Source organism: Triticum dicoccoides, chromosome 5B (genome assembly GCF_002162155.2).
Source record: "Triticum dicoccoides isolate Atlit2015 ecotype Zavitan chromosome 5B, WEW_v2.0, whole genome shotgun sequence".
Lineage (NCBI taxonomy): Eukaryota > Viridiplantae > Streptophyta > Magnoliopsida > Poales > Poaceae > Triticum > Triticum dicoccoides.
Genome location: NC_041389.1, coordinates 557,085,343 through 557,103,504, shown reverse-complemented (window position 1 = coordinate 557,103,504; position 18,162 = coordinate 557,085,343).

The window sequence follows — 18,162 nt, the reverse complement described above, 5'->3', positions numbered from 1 at the left end:
TTCCTCTTTCCCCTCCCCCTTTCCTTCTCCACCAAGGCAAGAGGGGGGAGTCCTACTCCCGGTGGGAGTAGGACTCCTCCAGGCGCACCCCTTGGGGGCCAGCCGCACCTCCCCGTCCCTCCTTTATATACGGGGGCAGGGGGGCACCCTAGAACACACAAGTTGATCTACGGATCGTTCCTTAGCCGTGTGCGGTGCCCCCCTCCACCATATTCCACCTTGATCATATCGTCGCGGTGTTTAGGCGAAGCCCTGCGCCGGTAGAGCATCATCATCGTCACCACGCCGTCGTGCTGACGGAACTCATCCCCGACACTTTGCTGGATCGGAGTCCGGGGATCGTCATCGAGCTGAACGTGTGCTGAACTCGGAGGTGCCGTACATTCGGTACTTGGATCGGTCAGATCGTGAAGACGTACGACTACATCAACCGCGTTGTCATAACGCTTCCGCTTACGGTCTACGAGGGTACGTGGACGACACTCTCCCCTCTCGTTGCTATGCCATCACCATGATCTTGCGTGTGCGTAGGCAATTTTTTGAAATTACTACGTTCCACAACAGAATGTACTTGCAAGCTCACAACAACTAGAAGCATTCAAGACAGACAACAGCATGGCAATTACAAGTTAAGTAGGAATTATCATGAGATCATCAGAATAACATGGTATGACCAACATAAACATGATACAGCTAACACAACATGAACATATTAATCCGACAATACTAGCATGCAACATGATGACACTATATGCACCACTTATCCTGCTCGGGTTACTTGGTAACCGTCACATGCATCCCTTACCAACCTCGGACATCACACGATTATCTCAGGATCAAATCAAGCTTGGTATAAACAATACCGTAGCGATCAGTAAATAACCACAAGGAGCTTGATCTTTACCCACGATTCTCGCACAACATCACGAATACACAACATCTCGGTATCCTCGATACCACGTCGATCCTTATGGCGATCGCAACCACGACCAACACTTGGTCTCAAACGGTGATCTTGCCAGCGATCACAAACAACTTATCTCATCATCGAACCGGGGTTGTCATTAATCAAGTTATTCTTATTACTGTTGACTCATGGTGTACCCTACTTTCGACCTGGGCCCTTATCCGCGGGTTAGTACACTCTGTAGAGGTTAGTACACTGTACCCACACTACGGAACCCATGGCCTCGCACTCCCATTCGGGTGGACCAACGGTGTTCCGACAAAACCGATCTACTGCCATGACACTCTCCCGGCCACTCCGACTCACTCCCCACTGGGCTAAGTCATGGGTGGCTCCGTGCCTACCTCAAGACACATCAAACCACCGTCGTGGCAATGATCCACTCTGGGACCCAAAAACTTAACTCAACAACGGGTACACAAGGCTTATGTCTGCCTACCTGATCAGGGTAGCGCGCGCCCATAAGCTTCCCTCGTTGGAGGCACCGGCAAGAGGCACGGCAATAGACCCAGTTAGGACTATCCCATACCGGTAAGCGTGGTTGCACTGGTCAGCATCGTTTCAACGGCACCATGACTCAGCCAACAGTTGTTCAAGTTCAATTTAATCCGGTTAACTTGAATGCAAATATGCCGAGCCATGATAAAATGCATGAACATGATATCAACATCATCATGAGAGTATCACATAACTATCCACCATATCAACAATAAATCATATCCACTGAGCATGGCATACTGACTAGTATGAACATCACCAACATCAACATGTACTAGTAGCAAGCATAAACATATGAAAGGTAATACTAGCAGGTAGAACATGATAACAGAGTACAAGACTACATAGCACAAAAGTGAACATGCAACTCTAAACATCACCAACAACGATAACCATCTTTTTCAACAAGCAAACATTTAATAAAGATTCAAGTTGAAAACCATGGCTACCGCATGACTATCATGCAAGTGGGTATTGTGGCTTGCCTGGGTTGGAAGAAATCACCGGGGAGAAGTGCGAGAATCTCGCGGAACGAATCGCCGGAAATATTTCTCTCTCAGAGGGGGCTGAATAAGGGCAGGGGCAAAATGGTCATTTTCAGAGTGTCAAACCACAGTGAAAATGAAACCAACAGAACGGGCTCGACGAAACAAAGAAGTGAGCGTTGGTTTCACCTTATTTGGAGTTACGGATAAAAAGATACGGACGTTTAAAGCTCAGGGACTAATCTGCAAAAATACTTCTACAAACAAGTCCCTGGCAGTTTATACAAAACGCGTCTTTCTGAGAATACGCTTTCAAATCAGGAAAACGGCTTCGTGGCGGGCGCCTCCACTTATCAACGATGGCGTTGGACCAGTCAACGCGGCCGAGGCGGGGCCGGGCGTCAGGGTCGCAGCTAGGTGGGGTCGCGGGGCCTGCCTGGAGTTCAACGCCCCACCTGGCCATCTCCTTCTCCCGCTCGACGAGCGCCGGGCCGAGGGGAGACGCCTGCCTCGACAGCACTCGCCGGCGCGTTTGGCCACAGCAGGCGACAGGCGACCTACCCACGGGCTCAGGAGGAGGAGGCGCACCCCCGGGGTAGTCTCCATTGCCGGCGATGAGCACTAGAGAGGGAGCTACATGGCCTGCGGCGGAGGGGGCTTCGGCTGGGATCGGGCACGACACCGCAGTGGGGGAGAGAAGGGGGCTAGGCGTCGGAGGGGTTTAGGAGGGGATCAATTGGTCGAGGGGACTCCTCTGCTGGTGGCAGAACAGAGGGGAAGGGCTGGGTTCGACCGAATCGAGGAGGGGCAGAGGCGGCGGCCATGGCAGCCATTGGAGGCTCGGGAGCTCCTGGAGCTTTGGAAAGAGCATGGGCGGGGCTAGAGGAGGTTCAGGAGGCCAGTGGTGAGCTCAAACGGCTCGGGGCAAGGCCATTTATAGGCGAGGCGAGGGGCACGGCCTCGGGTGCCGCTGGGCACGTCCGACCGAAGCTCTAGCGATGGCTAGTGAGCACGGGAGGGCATGGGGAAGGCGACGAGCGAGAGAGCGGATGAGCCGCAGAGGTCACGGAGTCGCGGGAACAGAGGAAGAGGCCAAGCGCCATTAAAGCTCGGTCGGCCACAGTGCGCCTGTGGGCGTTCGACGGCGAGCGTCGGTGAGGAAACGGACGGAGGGGGAGAGGGGTCCAGGAGAACGGCGACGACGAGCGCTATCTACTGGACATCATCACGAGCGCGAAGCCGACGAGAGGGAGCGGTGCCAAAGCACAAATAGTGCTCTGGACACGCCACAGTGCACAAAGCGCATGCACAAGCATGCCAGCTGCGCGATCACCACACGACATAGCACATTCAAAGCTCTACAGCACCCAAAATGTTGTCTAGCTGATATTCCTTCCTGGGTAGGTTTCAACTGTGGTGGTAGTTTGGTTAAACAGGCTACGGTTAACAGGTTAGTGAGCTCTGAAGTTTACTGCAGTAAACTTTATCAGCTCAATGTGATCAACAGGGAATTTCTTGAAGCCAAATAAGTTGTATGGGGTGTTTAGCTATGGAGGGACTATGATCCTGGAGGTTTTGAGGGGAAATGGACCAAGATTTACTGCAGCTGCTTCACAACTAACCAAAATGGTCTAGAAACTAGATCATGATGGTGCACTCACATGGAGTGTCCACTTGAGCTAATATTGAGCAAAGCTTTATCATTTAGTCATATGATGATGCTCACCAAGTATCATTCCATTTGGCAAAGCCAAAATGGTACTTGCTTCACAAACATCTCTGCTGACCAGAAACTTGGAATAATATTGGTGATCAAATGGATCAATGCAATGATGCCAAAATGGGTGGATAGATGTTTTATGGGTAGAATAATGATCCGGTAATTTATCAGGATTTTTGAAGCAATACAAAATGCACTTGCTTCAGAACCTGAAAATATTGCCAGAATCAAAGATTTGCTCCTGTGCTCACATAGATGATTGGATGGGACTGCAAATGGGTGGAAGGGGTTAATATTAGCACATTAAGGAGTGTGCAAAAGTTCAACTCATTTGGGTACTCCTAGCTAGTACTTCCTTTACAAAGCCTTCTGTTTGGCAGAAACTTTGAAAATTCACTAAGGAAGATTGGCTAGGCAAATAAATTTGAACTTGTGCATGGGGCAATTGTTTGGACATATAAATATTCCCAAAAAGGTTGGGAGCCACTAGGAAAATATAAATGACACTTCCTTCTCAAAGTGCCATTTAGGGCAGAATAGAAAAAGGAATATTGGGGAATTATTTTTGAACATGGCAATGAAAAGTTTTGCCATATTTGATCAAGATATGACCCAAACAATTTTTGAGAATTATTTGGGAATTTTTGGAGTGATGGAAATATAGGTTGCTTCACAACCTAGGGCAATTGGAGTTATTCCTTTAATAGAAAAGGAATATTCCCAATAAAAAGAATATTGAGATTTGGGCTAGGATGAAAATGACAGGGTCTAGGGAAGGATTTGGGAATGACAAGCCACTCTGGAAGCAAAGAAGAGGTCATCTTCTTCAGTTTCCAGACCACAAAGCCACGGAAAAAGAAAACTCAGGCAAAAACCTCGGAAAAAAAAGAAAGGGCCAAAAATCAGGCTGTCACTAACCTTACCCCCTTAAAGAAATCTCGTCCTCGAGATTTGGTTGCTCAGGGAACAAGTATGAATATTCTGACTTGAGGAAACCGTTTCCAACTCGGGTATCCTTTTCCTTTATTGTTGTTCCCACTAATTTTTTATCTGACTGGCCCTGGGGTAGTTTTATTTACTGTATCCACATTCTGACAGATATTACCTGGCTTGCTCATTCTTATATAGGCTCCAACTTCTTTTTAGATCTGCTGACTAGCTGAGTGTGATTTAATTATCACGACTAAAATATATGTCCGTCTCACAAATCCAAAAGTGATTTCCACTGGGTGTGCCACCCGACACTGACAAACTTTCATGTAATGATGATTAGAATTTTCTGATGAAAACTCAAGCTCTGACTCATTGCATTGGGTTTTTCGACTAAATGCAGGTCCTTTGGGTTCCAAACAGTGAGTTAAAACAGAACCGTTTCGTGACAGATTCTGACTCATCGCAGAAGTTTCTGAATCATCTTAACTAGTTCCATTGTCGTGAGTATCGGATCCGTACCAAATATTTGATTGTCTCCTGTCGCGACCAACATAAAGGGTTTGGCATGTATGATAATATATGCAGACTTGACTAACGGTGGTTCTGACGGAAAAAATTTGTTCACGACAGGCTATCCATGATGATTCATATAAGTGAGGACTCAGGCTTCCAGACTGATATTCCTCATGCCGATTACTCATGCTGTAGGCATATCCATGTGGATCAATATGGACTTAGACTGTCCGGGGGATCTGCACCATGGGGGTCATGTACAACTTTCATACCTACCTCACTGGTCTTGCTCGTTCATTATTGTTTTCTTGGTCTGGATCTTTGGCTGAAAGAGCTGGGCCATATTGCTTCTTTGTATGACCATAGGTACTGTCAGTGCAATTTTTCGGCAATTGTAGTTTATCCTCATTTTTCTGATAAAGTAACCCATTAAATGGCAGGTTCAACACCTCTCAAGTTCTGATTGTTGGGAAATGATCATCTGAACCTTTGCAAGAAATCGACAAATAAATCAGTAGCCACCAGAACGGTCTTTACAACTCAGATCTAGGACATTACTGAAATAACTCAACCACGGCTCAGGACAGCCAAAAAGCAGCTCAGAGCATGATACCGGGTCGATAAGAAGAAGGTGGCAGCTCCCTAAAATAGCCAAAAAGCAGCTATAGGGCTACTATCACAAAAAGAAACTCAACAGCTATATGAGATGGCCAAAAAGCAGCTCAGACTCATGACAGTCGTTGAAGAGAGAAACAAAAATAGGCATCCATCCCGGATAGCTAGAAACAGCTCAGATCACAGGCGTGGTGCCGTCATTGGAGAAAAAGGGGACAAGGGCTCATCAGGATCATTTTCCAGGTTCACGGGTACTTGTATTGAGCCCATTGATGTCGTCAATCCTCATAATCCTTTGTCACACTGCAGTGTATACTGGCTTTCTTCTATTAACCATCCTCACGTGGTTGTCAGATCCTCATCTGGGTGACTTGTAAGATCTGGATGGTATGCTCATTGCATATATATGAGGACCTGATTCCGAGACAAATGTGTATTCTGACTGATTCTTGCTTCTGACCAAAATGTTGCGGATCTAATTCTTGGGCTTCACTGCCATATGCTGTCAATTCACAGCATACTACCTTGTACCAATGTCTTACTGAGGAATATTTGCTGGCTTGTGCTCGAAACTTTCATCGGACAGCTTGCTGAAGAAGACTGGTTATCATGCTTCAGAATCTTACCCCCTTAAAGACTTTGCTGGGGAATGGCTCAGTACCTTATGCTGGAAGCTTTTGTGGTTGCTTACTGAAGAAGGCAGAGTACCTTGCGCGGGGAATCATCCACGTATCGTACTGAGGAAGATAGATGAATCTTGCCTTGGAAGCTTCTCTGGTATTTTGCGAGGGAAGATTGGGTTGATCACACCAGAAGTTTCTTATTGTGATATGCGGACCGATTTCCACATATATAACCATCTGAAAATGCCGATGTTGATTTCTGTATGAAACAGGGTTTTACCGGACTATCCTCCTTTCTGAGTATATGCCATATTTTTGTTTGCTTCCAGGTACATCGAATTCCAAAATCATCCTCAACGAAAAATTAAACTTGTATCTGAACCATACCTTTGATAATATTCTGTCAACCTTGCACACAATTTATCTTCCTGTTGATTTAATCATTTTGTTGTGATGAGTGCACGCTAATGCAAACTTGATACTAACGGTCCATCCAGGATTTCTTTTGCATCCAGACAAGATATTCCCAATTTCACTACAGTCGGCTGATAATTCCATTTTGTTTAGCTGAATTTCCAAATATATGCATTTCTTGCTGACTTTTCGGGTCCGGTGTCGGTTGACGAGCAACTTTAATAGGGGAAAACTTTGTAACACCGAAGGCCCAAAGAAAGGAACAACAGAAACGACTAAAACAAAAGCACACAAGCATTCTATTAATATAATTAATCAAGCAATCATCACATATTACTGCTAGTCACACAATATGCATGCCTACTTAAGCACACAAATTTCACGGAATCTCCGGTACTACGATCTAGCATGCTGTGACGATGTGCACGAGGACGAATAAATGTGTGGAAGAATTAGTGTAGACAGCGCTACACCAAGTGCTAGTTTAGCCAGGTGGCAACCTGAACTAGCTCGGAGGCGAGGACACACTCGGTAATCATGTAGTGGGACACGAAGATCGCTACCACATTATTATCAAGCGGACGAAGAAAGATCCATATTCGTCCAAGAAATAGGATAGCATGGAAAAACTGAGGCTGCTGACATCGCCCTTTCTTGATAACTAAGATCATTAAGGGTTGCCAACACGACAAAATAAAAGAACGATCTGGGATAGACGCATGTCCATCACCAAAATGATAGGCGAGACTGAAGGAAAGACATCGGTGCGATACCTGAGCACCATTTTTGCAAACAGTGTCAGGATCACTTGGCATCACTCTGCTGGGATAGAAATGACACCAAACACCGAAAGAAAAAGGGACTGGGGAAATGCAAAGGTTGAGCTGTAGTGGATCCGAACCGATGCCAGCTACACTCACCAGATAAACCGTTAGTACAAATACTAAGGCTATATGCATGCTATGCAACACATAAATACATCAACCAAATGCAATCATCAAGCCAGACTCTATACTACCGGTTTCTAACATTCGCGCGGTCTAGGGCGTCCTACAGCCAAACCTGCTCTGATACCAAGCCTGTGGCACCCCGGCTCAGAGAAAACCGGAATGCCCTGTATTCCAGCCTAGAGATCGAGATGAAGTCTTCTGGAATACGACACTGCTTAGCATAGAAAAAACCAGCTCTTTATTACAATATATTTGGGTACAAAGGTTACATCGGCACGACGACACTACGCCTGCCACTGTTGCTTATGCAAGCAGCAGAACAATATGATGCAGCGGAAGAACTCTAGTAGCGGAACAACGACGACGGTGGTGAACTCCACTCTGCAGGGACTCTAGCTGGAACGCTTATCCTAGCTCGTATGAACGGAAACCATGACAAGCAAGCAATCAAATCCGGCATGACCTGCAAGCTAGCATGACACGCTAGGTCAGTACATTGAATGTACTTGCAAGCTCACAACAACCAGAAGCATTCAAGACAAACAACAGCATGGCAATTACAGGTTAAGCAGGAATTATCATGAGATCATCAGAATAACTTGGTATGACCAACATAAACATGATACAGCTAACACAACATGAACATATTAATCCGACAATACTAGCATGCAACATGATGACACTATATGCACCACTTATCCTGCTCGGGTTACTTGGTAACCGTCACATGCATCACTTACCAACCTCGGACATCACACGATTATCTCAGGATCAAATCAAGCTTGGTATAAACAATACCGTAGCGATCAGTAAATGACCACAAGGAGCTTGATCCTTACCCACGATTCTCGCACAACATCATGAATACACAACATCTCGGTATCCTTGATACCACGGTGATCCTTACGGCGATCGCAACCACGACCAACACTTGGTCTCAAACGATGATCTTGCCGGCGATCACAACCAACTTATCACATCATCGAATCGGGGTTGTCATTAATCAAGTTATTCTTATTACTGTTGACTCATGGTGTACCCTACTTTTGACCTGGGCCCTTATCCGCGGGCATGACTATCGATAGATTTAATATACACTCTGCAGACGTTAGTACACTGTACCCACACTACGGAACCCATGGCCTCGCACTCCCATTCGGGTGGACCAACAGTGTTCCGACAAAACCGATCTACTGCCATGACACTCTCCCGGCCACTCCGACTCACTCCCCACTGGGCTAAGTCATGGGTGGCCCCGTGCCTACCTCAAGACACCTCAAACCACCGTCGTGGCAACGATCCACTCTGGGACCCAAAAACTTAACTCAACAACGGGCACACAAGGCTTATGTCCGCCTACCTGATCAGGGTAGCGCGCGCCCATAACCTTCCCTCGTTGGAGGCACCGGCGAGAGGCACGAAAATTGTCACACCCTGTTTTTGTAACATGAAATTTGCATTAATAAAATTTGGACCAACAAAAACTTTTGCATCATTTGGCTTTTTATTTTGGAGTTGGTTTTTCTCTCTGTGATTTTTAAGTGCTCTTTAAAGTCAACACAACTCCAACTTATATACCTCATCTCCTTGCCCCAAACTTCTGCCCAATGATCATGCCATGTGTATAGTGCAATATAGTATTTTTCATACAAAAATAATTTGGCCAAATAGTATTTTCAAAAATTAGTTTTCCAAAAACCCCTGAATTGAGGTTTGCACAACAAGTACTTGATTTGGGGTACGAAAAATATTTCAAAGAGTATATTTGAAACCTATTAGATGTAGGGCTCCATAAACCACAAAAATATAATTTTGAAGGTAATTTTCCTATTTTATTTAAAGCCTTTTTCTTTAGGCCAGAAATGGTCTTTAATAGGTTAAAATTACTTAAAAGCTTCAAAAATATTTTAGAAAAAAATAGGGAAACTCAGTGGACATATATTTTCCATATATAAGAGTTTCAACACATGGTCATGTTCAAAATATTGGGCAAAACCCTCCAAAACCATTTCTGTCCATTTCAAGTATTTGAAATATTTCTACAAGCAATATTTTCCAATAAATCCAAGGAAAATTCAGCAAGTCACAAATGCATATTTTGACCACCTTGCAAAGCCTCATCTCAATTAAGGTCATTTTGGTTCACCAAAATGCCCCAAAACCCCCTCTGATCAGAATCAAATTTGAACAACTTTGTACTGCAAACTTTCTCTCCTTGATCCCAACTTTTTTGAGCGTGAACACTTGACCAAATGAGGCCACCACACCAAGTGGTGCATCAAGGAGAAGTGATTTACTCAGCTGGATCTGCACAAGTTCATTTTTGCTAATTTCTAGGGTTTACAAAAGTTGCATTGTCTACTTTGCCCAAATGAGCTCAAGATTTGTGGAAGGCCCTAATTATATGCGCCATTTCACCCTCTGGAGTCTCATGACAAATGGAGATCATCTACTTGCCCAAATCAGCATCAAACACCTTCTGCCACTTTACCAAAAACCCTGTTTGGTCCTCTTCCACTAATCTCCATGAGTTTTCCTTTCTACCACAACCCCTCCTAGTCCACCTCTATCACCTGGGTGCTTTTCTGCCCGAGGAAGCAATGATGAAGGGGGGTGGAACCCCATTTTTCTTCTCTGGACAGCAGATTCCTCCCTCTCTCTCAGTCCCCTTCTCTCCCCTCAGCTCTCTAGAGCATCCAAGGCACCCCAGGACTTTTGCCCACACCTCCTGCAGCCTCCAGACACAAGTGGGCGCACGCAGACGTGGGAAAGCCGCGGATGCCAGCCAAAGTCGCGCTCTGGAGCGCCTGGCAGGGGACCCGACCATTGACGCCGCATCCCCCGACCACCTCGAGCCTCCCCCGCGCGCCAGTCGATGCCCTCGACATTCGCTCCACGCCAGCAGGCCGCCCACTTGCTCCCGCGCCCTCCTCTCTCTCCTGCAGCTCGCGCCAGAGCGCCGCCCCGCTCGGCCAATGCTCGCGCCACTCCTATGGGCCGCCCGCAGCTCGTCCCGCTCCTCCTCTCTCTCCCTAGCACCCTAGACCACCCCCATGTACACCCCCGAGCCCTCCATTCCCTCTCTAACGGCCACCCGAGCCGATCCCGCGGGTACCTGTAGGCCACGCCTACGGTGGACCTCGACCAGCCTATATAAGGCGACCCCGAGCCCCTCTCTCACTCCCTGTCGCTCCCCCACACTCAGAATCAACCTCCCGCACCCCCCATTCATCTCCAGAGCCGCCCGAGCTCGAGATCGAGCTTGAGCTCCGCCGCCTCGGCTCGTCGGCGTTCGTGCGGTACAGGCCTCCTCCGCCCCCGTTCCCTCTCGATCTGGAACCGCGCGGCATCACTGACACTTTCCCCTCTCTTCCCCACTCTTTTTGCAGCCGAGAATGGCCGGAACCATCGAGGCCCGAAGCACCTCCGCCGTGTGACCTCGTCGCCGGCAAACCAGGCTGCTCCGGCGACCACCTCCACCACCACCCGAACGGTGACATCCCCCCGAGTCCAACGGTACCACCCACGCAGCCCCCCGTGCCCTATATCACCGCCGGCGTGCTCGCCGTCGCCTCTGGATGGAGGTAGACAACGACGACCGTGGGCCCTGTCCGTCAGCCTCACGCCCTGATGTACCACCCACGCAGCCCCCCGTGCCCTATATCATCGCCGGCGTGCTCGCCGTCGCCTCTGGATGGAGGTAGACAACGACCGCCGTGGGCCCTGTCCGTCAGCCTCACGCCCTGACGGGTGGGATCCACCCGTCAGGTTTAAAAACGCACGCGCGCGCCCCGGTTCGCCCGTCGGCTGAAGGCGTACTCCACCTTTACGCCTTCGACGTGGCGGCCTCGCGCGGACCGATTTCCCGCTGGGCCTGCTGCACTATGGCCTTCCTGGCCTAGTGGCACAGTGCCATTTTTCCTTTTTCTTTTCTGTCACTTTTCCAAAAATTCCTCAGGATAAAATATTTATCCAAATGCAATAAATACAACTCCTAAAATCCTATAATAATCCCACCTATTTATTGATGTAACATTCACGCACGTCCACTGCACTTTTCTGCACTGTTCAAATTTAAATTCAAATTTGAACAATAAAATCCCTATTTAAAAATCCATTACTCTGTCCCCCTGACTCCAAATCCAAAACTAAGAATTTTTCCCTTCTTAGTTTTCCTCCTAGTATTTTACAAAAATAAGTTGGCATATTTCTGAGCACTTTGACTTTTCTGTTTTCATTATTGTCTTATTTTTCCGTTGTTTCTTGCAATGATTAGATCCCGTGTTTGACGAAGTTGTTGGAGAAGAAGAAGGAGAAGGGCCTGAAGACTTTGAAGACCAAGCCAATCAAGGCAAGCAGCCCTTTTACCATGTCTAAGAAACCCTTTTTATGCATGTCATATGGCACTCTTATTGCTTGCATCGAAGTCGTGATAAAATGGTGACCACTTAAGGTGTGTTGCCTCCGCTACTTTTCTCGTTGACACTTGCATGATGCATGACCCTACCTTTCTATGAGGGTTATGCCGGTGGGAGTAGATAGGTTGCTAAAGTAGTTGCTACGCAAAAGGGGATGGATATATGCATGGTGATGGAAGCAAGATTGTTTTCAAAAACTTTTCGAAAACTCCATCAGGTGCCACTTATGCCCGAGGGAGATAATGAGTTGGGTAACCACTTGATGACGAAGGGGTGTACCGAGGCAGGTGTGTGAGTTGTTTCAAAACGGATTGGTTTAAGTTGCGACCGTTATTCCAACCTTACATGCGCAACCATTCTACCCTTGTATGGGAAAGGGCATTATTGATTACCTAGGCCGATACTAGCTTGGATCCCGCATTACTAGTGACGGGGGAGAGTTGGTGCACTCTCTTGGGACGGGTTCGTGCCAGGTAGGGCGGCCAAGAACATTTTTATGGGGCACCGGACACACTGTTGGTACCCCGTGCTTGTGATGTGAGGTGATTATGGAGCATGGCTCCACGAAAATGTTATGTGATAATGTTGGGCACGAGGGTTACTACCAATCGAGTGGACTCCATGTTAGTGTCGTCTAGGGAAAGGTAGTGATCGGGTGCTTACCCCGGGTACTTGAGGTACTGCGGGTCGTGGATGACATGGAAGTTCCCCGGATCTTGTGGGTAAAGTGTGCAACCTCTGCAGAGTGTAAAACTATTCGAATAGCCGTGTCCACGGTCAAGGACAGTTGGGTAACCGCTCTTGGGCTACGTCCACATGTTTACAAACCAGTGTATGTGTTTGGATAAGTGGGAAGAACTGCTTGGGTCAAGTCAAAGGACTTGACATGATTGAGTTGGGTTGATGCCCACTCTATTTATGTTGATATCTGTAACCTGTTCTCATAGTTACTTGCACTCTCCTGATGCATTGCCTTACAAGTTGTTGAACATGACATTGCCCTCAAAACTAGCTTTCCGCAAAAATGTACCTATATCATGCATTGTTGTACCTTGAACCAAAACATGGGTTGCTTGCGAGTACATTCAAAGTACTCATTGGCTTGCCACTGGTTATTTAATTGACCAGGCATGGAAGAGCAGGAGTTCGAGGAAGATTTCTTTGGTGACGAACACGCGAACTAGGATGCTTCCCAGTCAGAATGCCTGTAGGGTTAAGACAGATGGCACGGGTTCCATTTATCAACAAAGATTTCCGCTGCTTAAGTTTATTTGGTATTCAGCCCTTATGGCTTTATCTATGTAAGACTTGACCATAATGGTCCTAATTTGTGCAAGACGGTATGTATGGATGTAAGACTCTTGTTATTCAGCTTCTGTGTGTTCATTGAGCATTGATCTCTGGGATCACTGTACACGTGCATTCGGTGATCACGACTTATGAGTCGGGGTCCCCACAGAGCTGGTATCAGAGCCATCCTGACTGTAGGAAGCCTTAGTTAGCATGGACGTTAGTTAGAGTGAGACTATCTATGAAATAACCTTTATACCTACGTTTTCTAAAATTATCCCAAACATAGGTCACCTTTCCCCTATTGACCCTTCCCCTTCCACTTTTGTAGATGGCCGTCGTACCCGAGGACTTCCTGACCACCGGATTTCCCGTGCTTCTCGAGGACAGCCTCAGGAAATGCTAGTTCACTCGAGCCCCCACCTTCTCCTACTACGAGCACCGGATCAACAACACTAAGAAGGAGTATCACGTGGAGGTAGTCATGAGGGCGAACGACTCCCCGACAAGCTGGTACTTTGAAGGAGCCCAGATGGCGACCCTGTTCCTCACCGTTGAGACTGCTGCACGACATGATGAAGGACCCCAGACGGTGACCCTGCACTCAAGGCGCTGACTCTCCTTCGAGATCTTTTGCCAGAAATGGCAAGTGAGCCAGCCACTCGTTACCTGCCTTATCGTAAGGAGGGTGATGATGAGAGCAGCGCACCAGCTCCGCCCATGGACGAAGGACTTTCCCTCCGTTTCTAGACCTATTTCAGCTTGTGTGCTGACAGCCTGGCACAACACTTGGCCTCGGAGTCGGTGGAGCTTCGGAAGGAACTCCATGACACCAAGGAACTCCTCCGCCTGGCTCAGACAAAGGCGGACAGGATCAAGAAGGATGGTGCACCCCCTGGACAGCCTGTTGTAGCCTATCGAGGCGGGCGACCCCCACAGAAGGTCCGCACCATTGAGGACCTATTGGAACTAGTCGGCTGCACTGAAGACCGTGATAGGGTGGCATATGCTACCCACTGTCTCGGGGGAACTGCCAGAGCTTGGTGGGATGGGTTCAAGGTCATGCATGCGGGGCAAAACATCACTCGGAATGACTTCAAGGCAGAATTTCACAGGGCCCACATTCCTTCTGGGATTATGGCCATTAAGAAGCGCGAGTTCCGGGCCCTGAAGCAAGGAGTAACACTATCAAGGAGCACATGCAGAAGTTCAGCGTCCTGTCAGGGTATGCTCCTGAAGATGTCAGCACTGATGCTTCCAAAAGAGAGCGCTTCATGGAAGGCCTCAATCAGACCCTGCAGTACTCGCTTGTCGTGTGTGACTGCCCAACTTTTCCTGACCTGGTGAACAAGGCACTCATGCTTGAGGACAAGCGGCGTGCTTTGGACGATACACATAAGCGCAAGATGATCAACAAGGGTAACTCTAGCAACCAGAAGCCTCGCCCATGGCAGCCAGCCCCAGTCAAGCCAACCTATCAGCAGCCAAGAGCCCCTGCACCTCGCACCAACTATCAGCCTCAGCAGTATGCCAACCCCAGGCCAGCTTACAACAACCCCAATAACAATGCCGACAAGAGCAACAACCCCAATAAAGTCACTTGCTTTGGATGTGGTCAGCCTGGACACTACTCCAAGAATTGCCCCAATAAGAAGCTCGACGCCCTGCGCCCCAATGTGCAGAACCAAGGATAAGGCCACAGAATGCCACCAAGGAACCAGGCTCCCCGCAACCCGCCCAACAATGTCAAGGGTCATGTGAATCATGTCACTGCAGAAGAAGCCCAGGAAGACCCGGACGTCGTGCTGGGCACGTTCCTTGTTAACTCAACACCTGCAACTGTCTTGTTCGATTCTGGAGCCACGCATTCATTTGTCACCCAAGAGTTCGCATTAAAAAGTGGCATGACCCCTACACCCCTGAATAACCCTATGGTGGTACAAACCCCGGGAGCAGAGATGAGAGCCAAGGTAGGTTGTAAGGGAGTCAGAATTGTCATTAACGGGGTAGACTTCCTAGCAGACCTTATCGTCTTAAGATCACAAGGCTTGGATGTGATCTTAGGAATGAATTGGCTCATCAAGCACCAAGGCTTGTTAGATTGCGCCAACCGAACTGTCACTGTGATCAATGAGCAAGGAGTCAAAGTTAAATTTTCCTCCAACCCCTCCTCTGCTCAAGCCACCCAAGTTAACTGCCTGACTGAAGTTGGATTGGAGCAAGTGCCGGTAGTATGCGAATACCCCGATGTCTTTCCTGATGAGCTACCGGGAATGCCTCCTGACCGAGACATTGAGTTCATCATCAAGCTCATGCCCGGAGCAGGACCCATCTATAAGAAGCCTTATAGAATGGGATCGGAGGAGTTAGCAGAATTGAAGAAGCAACTGGAAGAGCAGTTGAGGAAGGGATTTATCCGCCCTAGTGCCTCCCCTTGGGGATCACCTGTTCTGTTTGTGGCAAAGAAGGACGGTACCATCCGCTTGTGCATTGACTATCGCTCCCTCAATGAAGTTACAATCAAGAACAAGTATCCACTTCCCAAGATTGAAGATCTATTCGATCAACTCAATGGGGCCAAGGTGTTCTCCAAGATCGACCTTAGATCTGGGTACTACCAACTGAAAATCAGACCCCAAGATATTCCGAAGACGACATTTGTAACCAGATATGGCTTGTATGAGTGCACGGTCATGTCCTTTGGATTGACCAATGCCCCACCTTACTTCATGTATCTCATGAATAAGTTCTTCATGGAATATTTGGACAAGTTTGTCGTCGTATTCATTGATGACATTCTCGTCTTCTCGAAGACGGAAGAAGAGCACGAGCAACACTTGAGGATGGTCCTAGACAAACTTCGAGAGCACCAATTGTACGCCAAGTTCAGCAATTGCGAATTTTGGCTGCATGAGGTTGGATTCTTGGGTCATAAATTGACTGCCGAAGGATTGTTAGTGGATCCACCAAGATTCATGCCGTGACTGAATGGCAAACCCTAAGCAATGTGAAGGAAGTAAGAAGCTTCCTCGGACTCGCGGGATATTACTGCAAGTTCATTGAGGGATTCTCAAGCATTGCTCGACCCATCACCCAGCTCCTGAAGAAGGACAAGAAGTTCGAATGGACGCTGAAGTGAGAGGAAAGCTTCCAGGAGCTGAAGAAGAGACTGGCCACCGCCCCAGTTCTGGCCACACTAGATATACACAAGGAATTCATGATATATTGTGATGCGTCGAGAGCCGGGCTTGGAGGTGTTCTTATGCAAGAAGGCAGAGTCGTAGCATATCTGTCCAGACAACTGCGTCCTCATGAAGAGAACTATGCTACTCATAACCTCGAGTTGGCAGTTGTAGTTCATGCCCTAAAAACATGGTGACATTACCTCCTAGGGAAGCGGTGTGAGATATACACAGATCACAAAAGTCTGAAGTATATTTTCACCCAGAAGGAATTGAACATGAGGCAAAGAAGATGGCTAGAGTTGATCAAGGATTATGACCTTAGTGTTCAATACCACCCTGGGAAGGCTAATGTGGTAGAAGATGCATTAAGCAGGAATGCTTGTTCCTTGAATGCTATGCTTAAGAAAAGGCTACCAGCCTTGTATGAAGAACTTGAAAGCTTTGGGTTGGAACTGGTTGCACCAGGATTCTTGGCCAACCTCGAAGTTAGGCCTACCTTGAAGGATGATGTTAAGGAAGCTCAGAGGGGACACGAGAGTATTGAAGGCATCAAGAGGAAGATCAGGGCAGGCAAGGCCCTAGGATTATCAGAGGATGTGAAAGGAATCATGTGGTTTGGAATCGCATTTGCGTACCCAACAAGATTGAGCTCAAGAATTTGATCTTGCAAGAAGCTCATGACACCCCATATTCCATCCACCCCGGAGGAACCAAGATGTATCAAGACCTAAAGGAAAGGTTCTGGTGGCATGGCATGAAGAGAGAGATAGCCACTTTCGTCGCTAAGTGTGACATATGCCAAAGGGTCATAGCTGAACATCAGCGACCCGCTGGATTGTTACGGCCTCTTAAGGTGCCTGAATGGAAGTGGGATAAAGTCAGAATGGACTTCATTACTTGATTGCCCAGGTCAAATAAGGGACATAACTCCATCTGGGTCATAGTCGACCATTTGACCAAAGTAGCCCATTTTATTCCTGTCAAAACGACTTACAAGGGAAACCAGTTAGCCAGCCTCTACATCAACCGAATCGTAAGCCTTCATGGTGTTCCCAAGGAGATTGTGTCAGATAGAGGAACCCATTTTACCTCAAGGTTCTGGAAGAAGTTCCAAGAGGCCATGGGGATCAAGTTGTCCTTCAGCACTGCTTTCCATCCACAGACCGAAGGTCAGACGGAATGAGTGAATCAGATACTCGAAGACATGCTCCGAGCCTATGTCCTAGCATATGGAGCTAAGTAGGAAGATTGCCTACCCTTTGCCGAGTTTTCCTACAACAACAGCTACCAGTCCAGTCTTCAGATGGCGCTGTTTGAGATGCTATATGGACGGAAGTGCCGCACCCCCCTCAATTGGTCCGAGACTGGAGAAAGACTAGTCTTTGGACCCGATATCCTCCGTGAAGCAGAAGAGCAAGTCCGACTTGTCAGAGAACGTTTCAAGACTGCCAAGTCCAGATAAAAGAGCTATGCTGACTCACGTCGTCGAGACATGACCTTCCGAGTTGGAGATCATGTCTATCTCCGGGTCACACCTCTCAAGGGAACTCG